The 9,575-nt window shown below is 34.1% G+C and overlaps 1 long non-coding RNA gene across 1 annotated transcript; it reads right to left on the minus strand.

The window, feature by feature from the left end:
• Positions 1-4,950: 4,950 nt before the first annotated feature.
• On the minus strand, positions 4,951-9,575 carry LOC113470512. Its single transcript, XR_003393546.1, has 3 exons — positions 9,560-9,575; positions 5,446-5,848; positions 4,951-5,296 (listed from the first exon to the last, which is right to left on the minus strand). It is a non-coding gene; the product is annotated as an uncharacterized LOC113470512 (long non-coding RNA).

Consider the following 9,575-nt stretch of genomic DNA (forward strand, 5'->3'; position numbering starts at 1 on the left):
GCCTGACTGGGGGGTGAGAAATATTGAGATTTTTATGAATGCCGTGAAATTGTATTGTGTATGCAATGTGCTAAGCATACCAGTAAACAATTTGTCCGCCTAAAGCTCTTTGATACTTAATTACCTACCTAGAAGAGGTCTCTAACTCTCAAATTATTGGGTACCTACCTACTTAATTATTCTGTAGCCTATAATATAGGTAGGTTACTGAGTAATTTGTTTCGTGTGGTTATTTTGATATATACGTATGTTTGGGTAAGAATTGTGCTGACTCTTAATTCAAAGGCTTTTCCATCAACCCATTAGAATTGTCCTATAAAAATGAGTGAAGACTTCAGAAAACGTTTTCATTTTCTTCTTCTTCTTCTTCTCCTTCTCCTTCTTCTTCTCCTTCTTTTTCTTCTTCTCCTTCTTCTTCTTCTCCTTCTCCTTCTTTTTCTCCTCCTTCCTCCTTTTTTTCGATACCTGGTCTAACTTGACTCTACTTTTCTTTTTATTTTTGGTTCACTTTTCCAGTGTTTCTACCTGTGTAGGTAATAAAAATAATAAAAAGTGTCCTTTTTGTTTATCCTCCTAAGAATATTATAGCTCAGTCACAATAAAATTATTTAGGAGGTACTTAGGAAGTTATAAATTCCTCCCCAATCTTATCGTTCAGTAGAGAAAGTTACGAGGTACCTAATTCAATTGTTACCCAGCCAGATTTTCCATTGGAAACTTTTTCCATTACACTTCCACAGGTATAAAATATAAAGGCTCACAGACCACGAGCTATTGGAAATTAATTAACTACACAACTTTGTCCCTCATTCCCACAGATGAAAGTGCTCACAAAGACGTATTAAATGAAACCCCCAACTTTCTTGGCGAAACAAAATTGACTTTGAGAACATATTTTGATATTTTTTTCCCCTCCTGCTTCAATGAAAGTTTGCATCTCAGGGGAGATGACAAGTAGATGATGTATTGTTCAAAGCTATACCACACTCGTAAACTTTCTTGGCGAAACAAAATTGACTTTAAGAACATATTTGATATTTTTTCCCCTCCTGCTTCACTGAAAGTTTGCATCTCAGGGGAGATGACAAGTAGATGATGTATTGTTCAAAGCTATACCACACTCGTACATGAGGGAAACTTCGGATGCAAGAATGTAGGACGTAGGTACCTACGTGGGGGAAAACTTTTGGCAGAAATATAAAGCTGGGTACCTACCTAATGTGTCCAAGTGGGTTCTGGTGGGGATTTTATAAGTAATGTTCTTGACAAAGGTAGCATGCTGGCTGGTTCGATAAAAATGAAGCACTTTTTTCCATTTAGGTATCTATTAAACTATAAGTATACTTATCTTAGCTAGCAAAGTGGGTACTAGTTAAATTCACAAGCTGTTAAGGGTACCTAGTCACCATTCGAAATATTTCATCAATCGGATTTCATTTACAAAAGATAGGTAGGTACTAAAGTTTTATGTGAATGTATTCAACGTCACTACTAGTGAATCTATTTCATTTTGACATCCTTTGTAATAGGGCACAACAGCAACAAGGGTGGAGTTGTAGAGAAATGCCATAGGCATTAACCCCACCCTTGATCAAACTTTGTTTATTTCATTAATTCTCAGTTTTTGTCCAACTTGTATTTATGAGTATGTATATTTCTGTAAATAAAGATTTGATCGAATTGTGTAATAATAATAATAATAATAATAATAATAATAATAATAATAATAATAATAATAATAATAATAATAATAATAATAATAATAATAATAATAATAATCCTACTACATACCTACCTACCTACATATTCTGTAATTCTACAGAAGAAGTAGAATTACAGAAGAAGTAGCAGAAGGACTAGTGGATTTTTGAGCTCCCTCACTAACTAAACTAAAATAATTTCGCAGAACCACAGTCCAAGCTCCTGTTTTGACATGTGGTACCCTGGTACCGTACACTATTTGTGTAAAAGCCTACGCTTGTAGAGCAACAGAAAACCAAGCAACTGTCACAAAAAGACAGTGAGGAGGCGGAGAGTGAAAAAAAGGAAAACAGAAAAAAAAATTGTATTGTGTAAATCTGTCAATTGTTAAAAAATATTAGTAGAAGAAACAATTTAAAGCAAAACTTGGGTAAAGTATGAAGAACAAATAACGCTCTCCTCTTTCCTCTCAATTCAAACTGGGAAACATAAATTTGAATAATTTTTGAGCGTTCCACTTTTGAAAATGAAAAACCAGCCATTGGTTTCATTCGAAGGGAAACAAAAGATTCGAAAAACTTTCCAGAATATAACATTTTTCTTGATAAAATAAAGATTTGATGTGAAAATGGGAAATCTGTAGAAGACGTTTTTCGAAAAAGAAAGAATGAAAAGGTTTGCCCCGTTGTTATTGGGTTATTGTTGCCAAAATTTTATAATTGATACAGAATTTAATCAAAGCATTTCCTTCGAAACAGTTTGGAGTTTTGAGCCTTCTATACTTTGTGGCAGTTCTTAGTTCTTACTAAAAAAGGAATAAAACAATTCACAGGTTTCATTGTTTACTTACACGAGGCGATCATTGAAAAATATACCTAATATGCACCTATATCAATTCACTATCTACTAATTTATCTAGATTCTGTATTCATTCAAACGACTTGGTCACTATAAATAGCTTTGCGTCAGTACCTACCGAGTAATTTTACAAAAGCAAAGTTAACGCAGAAAAACATAAATAAAAGGAATGAATGAAAGCCAAACAGAACAAAGTTGGCAGTAAAATCAAAAGTAAAACAAAACAAAAATATTTACTAGAGAAAAAAAAAAGAAAAGATAGTAAATGTAACAGAAGAAGTGCACCATAACTAGGAATAGAAAAAATATATTCTCAGATTAAATAGGGTAAGAGGGTATAAAAAAAAAGACCAAATGAGACTACGGGAGAAAGCTATTAAGACCAAAGGAAATTGGTACTAGGTATGAAAAGCGCGAAAGTTTTAGGGGTTTCAACGTGATAGAAAGATGGTAAAATGCCTTTATAATGTTGAAATTAAAAGACTTAATTTATCATGTACACTCGTTGCTGTGTTGAAAGCCCAGAAGAGATTAATTGGTAGAACAGCCTCGGTAGACACTGAAAGTACCCAGAAAAAGACAGAAAAAAACCCAGAAATTACACCTTTAGTATGTCATGTACATAAATATGTGTAGGTATTGGTACTCTGTTTAATATCGTATTCTATGTACATAATTATGTAGGTAATGTACCTCTACACAGATGAACAAAATTTCTTGACATCTTTCACATCTACTCATAACGTTTTAACCTAGACGTCTTGACTTTCTTTTGTTTTACTCACCGTAAGACAAACATGCTACTGCTGAGAACTCACTTTTGAGAGAAGGCTAGGAGGAGATTTCCGATTTTCCGCCGATTTTTAGCCGGTAAATTTAGACTGCATCTACCTTCTGCTGTGTTGTTTTGACAATCCAAACTTTTGGGCAGTCCGTTAATAAATTTTATTGATTTTTTCTCTCTGAATCTCATTTTCTATTTCACACTTTCATGTTATAATTAGACGTGTTTGAGGACAGTTTTAGGACCACTCGTTTGGAGGAAAAACGATGTTATTAGTGGAATTAATAAAAAATTAGGTATCATAAATAAATAATAAAATTATTATGCATTTTTAATAGTTACTTTCATGTAGGTAAGTTTTTTTTTAGATAAGTAAATAGTAAAAAAAAAAAAAAAAAATCCTCGTGGACAATTTAAATATTTTTTTTAGTTTGGGAAATTTTTTTTTAGATAAGTAAATAGTAAAAAAAAAAAAAAAACATGCTACTGGACAAAGCAGCAGAATAGTGGAGGTACCTTTTGCACCACTATATTATTCGGTTCCAGTTATACTGCAAAGTAATAATGTAAATGCGGCATGCAGTATGTACTAAATCATACTACATAGTGTGACTATAATAAATAATACATTCCAATGGTAATAAATACATAGGTATATATAAGTACATACGAAATGTAGATACAAGTCAAATGTTTTGGATGGGCTTATGTACGGGACACAGGAAATATTATCCTTGTAGTTTTAAGCATAAGTTTAGGTTTCGTTGTGGTATTTTCAAAACCTTTTACTTAAATATTCATTACCGCTTTGTTTCATTTTAAATAATAAATAGGTGCGGATTAGTTAAGGTGAATACTCATTATGTGAAACGACATTAGCAGGAATTAGGTCACTGGGAGGAAAAAAAAAATTGTGCTAAAATGAGGACAATACTTCCGCTGTCTAATTAAACTTGGAGCAAAATTTTACTTGAATAAAAGAAGCGTGTTTAAAGTTAAATACAGTTTTAACTGGACGAATTATAGGTATTTTAATTTACCTTTCTAGCTCTTGTCTGTCAGTTTGTTTGGCTCATCATAACTACCTACCTAAGTAGACAATAAATTTTACAATTTAGGTGCAAATCTTTTCGTTCATCCCAACTTTGCAATGTACGTATGTAAATGTAGGTATCATTCTTTCACTTTGCCTTCTGTAAACTTTGGTATTTTCATACCTTGTTTATATTTACTTACCTACTTCTCTTTTATCCAGATGTAAGTTAGATACTTTATGAAATACTTAGGTATCTACCTAGCAAGCAGTATCAGAATCAATGAATGTCTCCAAAGTCTAAATACCTATAAACACACCAGACGACACTAACTTGATGCTTTGCAAACTTTATTTTCAAGATGCAAAATGTTCGAAATTTTAAACAACTATCTAACCTTATTTACATTCTAGTTCTCTTTTCAAAGATAATTTAAAGAAAAAAAAAAAAAAAAAAAAAAAAAAAAAAAAAAAAAATTCAGGTATAAATATAAAGGCTCACAGACCACGAGCTATTGGAAATTAATTAACTACACAACTTTGTCCCTCATTCCCACAGATGAAAGTGCTCACATCAACCCCAACCTCAATAGCTAGTTGGATAAGGCGTTGGACTTGTGACCCGTAGGTCCTTGGTTCGAGTCCCGCCACAGCATAGTGAAATTTAGCAATGTGGGGTTTGATTAGTTGTGAAATTACGAAAGTGATAACACAAATATACTAGATAACAACATTTGACCATTTTTTAAAAAATGTTTCAGATAAAGCCTCGCAGTAAGAACGGAATAAAGCGCGCCCCTGTGGACAAAGATGCATTGGGCAATGCTGTCAGAGCAGTCACCGCAGCACCTCGAAGCAGATTATCTTAAGATTATCCTACCTACATAGTCTTTTTTTTTAGATCTCATTTTTAGGTAACCCTAATTGATAAAAAATTGTTTTTTGGCCTAAAATTAATGTTTGTTCCTTTTTTATATTGCATAAGAAACAATAAAGACTCATTTTCTACTTTTCATAAAAAAAAAAATTGATTTTTAATTTTCCTTAATTTTCCACTTACTCCCCATACCTAATTGATAAAAAATTGTTTTTTGGCCTAAAATTTATGTTTGTTCCTTTTTTATGTTACATAAGAAACAATAAAGACTCATTTTCTACTTTTCATAAAAAAAAAATTGATTTTTAATTTTCCTTAATTTTCCACTTACTCCCCATGTAAATTAGATATAACCAAGGTACGACATGTGGTGATCCAAGGTACGTAAGTAGGGCGTACCTTGGTTCAAAAAAATTGACTTTGTAGAATGCATTTCACGCAAAGCTCATACAAACTGGCATTCCAAAAGTAAAATAATTAGATGGACAACAAACCAAAGTACTTTTCTATCCCTTATTTGCCCTCCTGGGATGAACAGAAAAAATTTAAAAAATAGAAATGTAAAAAGTGAACCAAGGTACGGCCATTCACCCTACTAAGCGCTGGGATACAAGTTAAAATTCACGTCAAATTGTGCTATACGAAACAATGGCCTGAGCTCTCTCTCTCTCTCTCTCTCCCAGTCTCTCTCTCCCTCTATCTTTCTCTTTCTCTCTCCCTCTCTCTTTCTTTCTAATTCTCTTTGTTCCTCCCTCCCTCTCTCACCCTCTCTCTCTCTCTAATTCTCTTTGTTCCTCCCTCCCTCACTCACCCTCTCTCTCCTTCTCTCTCTCTCACTCTCTCTCTTTCTCTCTCTCTCTCTCTTTCTCTCCCTCTCTCACCCTCTCTCTCTCTCTCTCTAATTCTCTTTGTTCCTCCCTCCCTCCCTCACCCTCTCTCTCTTTCTCTCTCTCACACTCTCTCTCTTTCTCTCTCTCTCTCTCTTTCTCTCTCTCTCTCTCTCTCTCTTTGTACACCACACAGGTTTTCCAATAGTAAATAATTTGAAAGAAGAAGAAGAAGAAGAAGAAGAAGAAGAAGAAGAAGAAGAACATGAAACAAACACAAATTTGTTCAAGCAATTTAAATCTCATTTGTGAGAATTGAAATTTGCTTTATTGTTGTACATAATAATAATTTCCCCCATAATGAGAAGTAGGTACAAGTACATGGTAAGTACTTGCATACAATACATCATAAGATTCATAAGAGTAGGTATAATTGAAGGTTCAAAAGGGTTTATTTTTTTTTTAAAGAGGTTTGACAGAGGGAACTGTAACTGCTATGGTCTTATCGTCCCGAAATCGAAGAGAGAAGGAAGACAGGATAGGAAAAAGCCAGCCGTTCCGAGAACGAACATTATCCCATCAGCTTAGTTGGTAGGATAAAATCCGCCCGGGCGGATTTTATCCTACCAACTAAGCTAACTAGGCTGGCAAAAAAGATCTTTTATTTTCACTGCCCTGACGCAAAGACCAGTCCCTATAATATTTGGTTCATCTACTACACCTCAAAGTTTCCATTATTTTCCCTCAAGTATCGCGAGAAATTTTCTAAAAAAATTCATTATCAAAACATCATTGTGGATGAGTTTTTTGTGTTTATTTAGTAACGTAGTAACGTCAAATTTAGCCGCCTAATTACATTATCGTCTTGTCACTCCTTAATGAACACGTTTGTTTCATATCATTAGTTTTGTGCTACTCAGTTGCTCTTCTGTTGCTACTCATTTTATTTATGTTCACAATTTTGTTGCTCACAACTTGTGGTGTTTCTCTCCCACTCATGTCTCCTGTTGTTGTTGCTTTGTGCTACTCAGTTGCTCTTCTGTTGCTACTCATTTTATTTATGTTCACAATTTTGTTGTCTCCTTTTTTGTTCTTTTTCGTGATCTTGTTCCTGTTATTTTTGTTGTTGTTGTTGTTGTTGTTGTTGTTGTTGTTGTTGTTGTTGTTGTTGTTGTTGTTGTTGTTGTTGTTGTTGTTCTGTTGTTGTTGTTGTTGTTGTTGTTGTTGTTGTTGTTGTTGTTGTTGTTGTTGTTGTTGTTGTTGTTGTTGTTGTTATTGTTGTTGTTGTTGTTGGTGGTGGTGTTGGTGTTGGTATTGTTGTTGGTGTTGTTGTTGTTGTTGTTGTTGTTGTTGTTGTTGTTGTTGTTGTTGTTGTTGTTGTTGTTGTTGTTGTTGTTGTCGTTGTTCTTGTTGTTGTTTATCATTTTTGTCAGTAGATGTCAACATCTACTACCATATCATTTTTGATAGGTATATAACTTCTTCTTCTTCTTCTTCTTCTTCTTTTTCTTCTCCTCCTCCTCTTCCTTCCTCTTCTCCTCCTTATCTATACGTGTATTCTTTTTCTCCTCCTCCTTCCATTTATTTTTTCTTATTTATTTATTTTCTGAACCATTATTAAGAGGCAAATAAATAATCTTGTCACCAACATCGAATATATGAGTGCACCCGGTAAAATATGCCTCATATTGCACTTCAGTAGAAAACAGAATAAGAAAGTAAAAATAAATAAATAATAATGCTGATATTCTTACATGTATTATGTATTTGTATTGTATGTCTTTTTCTCCGCGCTTTATTTTAAAAAGATAATTAGTTGGCAATGTGTATGTCACTATTTCCCGTGACCAGTGTCGGACAAACGGACAGACAGATACAGACAGACAGACAAATGCAGTCGGACAGACAGAAAGATGGAACAACATCAAACAATCGAATTTCATGAAACAAACCTTAAGTAAAATAGACTTATTAGGTTGATAGGTTGTCATCTAGTTGTTAGAAGTACCTAAAACATATTTTTTACAATATAAATCTAGTGGAGATGCCAAAACACCATTTCTAAATAAATTAATGATGCTACTTGGTAGTGGAGACGCAAACGTACCATTTAAAAGAAAATGTTTAATAGGTTCGTATTAGTGGAGATTCAAAAACACTATACCTACCTAGGTATTCGAAAGGAAATGTGGCATATATTATACAGTTAATGGAGACGTCAAAACACCATTGGAGAAGAAATGTTACCAGCGTAGTGGAGATGCAAACGCACCATTTCACTTATTTTTCGTCTCCGCTCTGACCAATGGTCGTGTCAGATACTCTTCTTCCAATAGATATTCTACAACTTGGATCGCCGCATCATTTGCTAGCAGCAGGTCTTGTTCGTTGCAGGTAGCACCTACGTTTGAGCAGACGAGAAGATGGGCCTCGTCTTGGATAGATCCCCAGTATCACAAATCATCTTCACTCAGTCCCCATTTCTTCATGTTCTTCTTACTTTTCTTTCTTCTTACTTTTTTTTATCTTATAATTTCTAATCTCTCAATAACTTCCAGTCTGATAGGTATACTGTGTCAATGGGCAACTCAAAATATTTGAGCAGTTCTAAATAAAGATTTATTTTGTTTCTCTCACTTGTTATCCGCCTCTGGAGTTTATGATCTATTACAGAAAACCATATACCGTCCCATATGTCAGAGGTGTTTGAACGTATTGTTGTTTTCTACTTAATTTTGTTCTCGGCGCATTGTATTGAAGCTCTCTTGTTTTGCCCTATCCAATTTGTGTTCTTTCGATTTTCGATATTTCGATCCAGTAGGAAAGTGTTTCGATTTCCGAATAGTTCCCGATAATTTCACCTGCGGTTTGAAGTTTTTCGGAAGTGGTCACGTGGTTTGATTTTGATATAAACTTTGGAGTTTAGTGTGAATTTTCTAACCCTTCCGGATGTCTGAATGACCTGAATTTTAATCTTAAATGAGTATACTATTTAGGAATAAGTAATCAAATTTCGGAGCAAGTTTTTATTTTTCCTCTCATGTAAAGTGATTGTTTCTCAGTGATAAAAGATTAGGTGTAAAAATAATCCCCCACAAAAACACAAATGTGAAAAAAAAGGCCAAGTTCCTATCCAAAAATGTCGGCCTATAAAAGTGGTGAGATCAGAAGGCACCTAGATCTTGATGAGTACCTAAGTAAAGGGAAAAATCTGAAAATTGGTAAAATTTGCATTGGGCTCCGCCTAATGAGGCACCTAGATCTTGATGAGTACCTAAGTAAAGGGAAAAATCTGAAAATTGGTAAAATTTGCATTGGGCTCCGCCTACGTGCGGAATTTACCGCTTTTTGGCGGTTTTCACTAAACGGTTCTAGAGATATCGAAAAAGTTATGAGAGTAGACCCCCCCAAAACCATACCTGAAAACCCCCATATGGTAATTTTTATGAACCTCGGAACAACGGTTAGCGGTGTTTTACCGTATTATTACAGTTA

Source organism: Diaphorina citri, unplaced genomic scaffold (genome assembly GCF_000475195.1).
Source record: "Diaphorina citri unplaced genomic scaffold, Diaci psyllid genome assembly version 1.1 scaffold1641, whole genome shotgun sequence".
NCBI lineage: Eukaryota > Metazoa > Arthropoda > Insecta > Hemiptera > Psyllidae > Diaphorina > Diaphorina citri.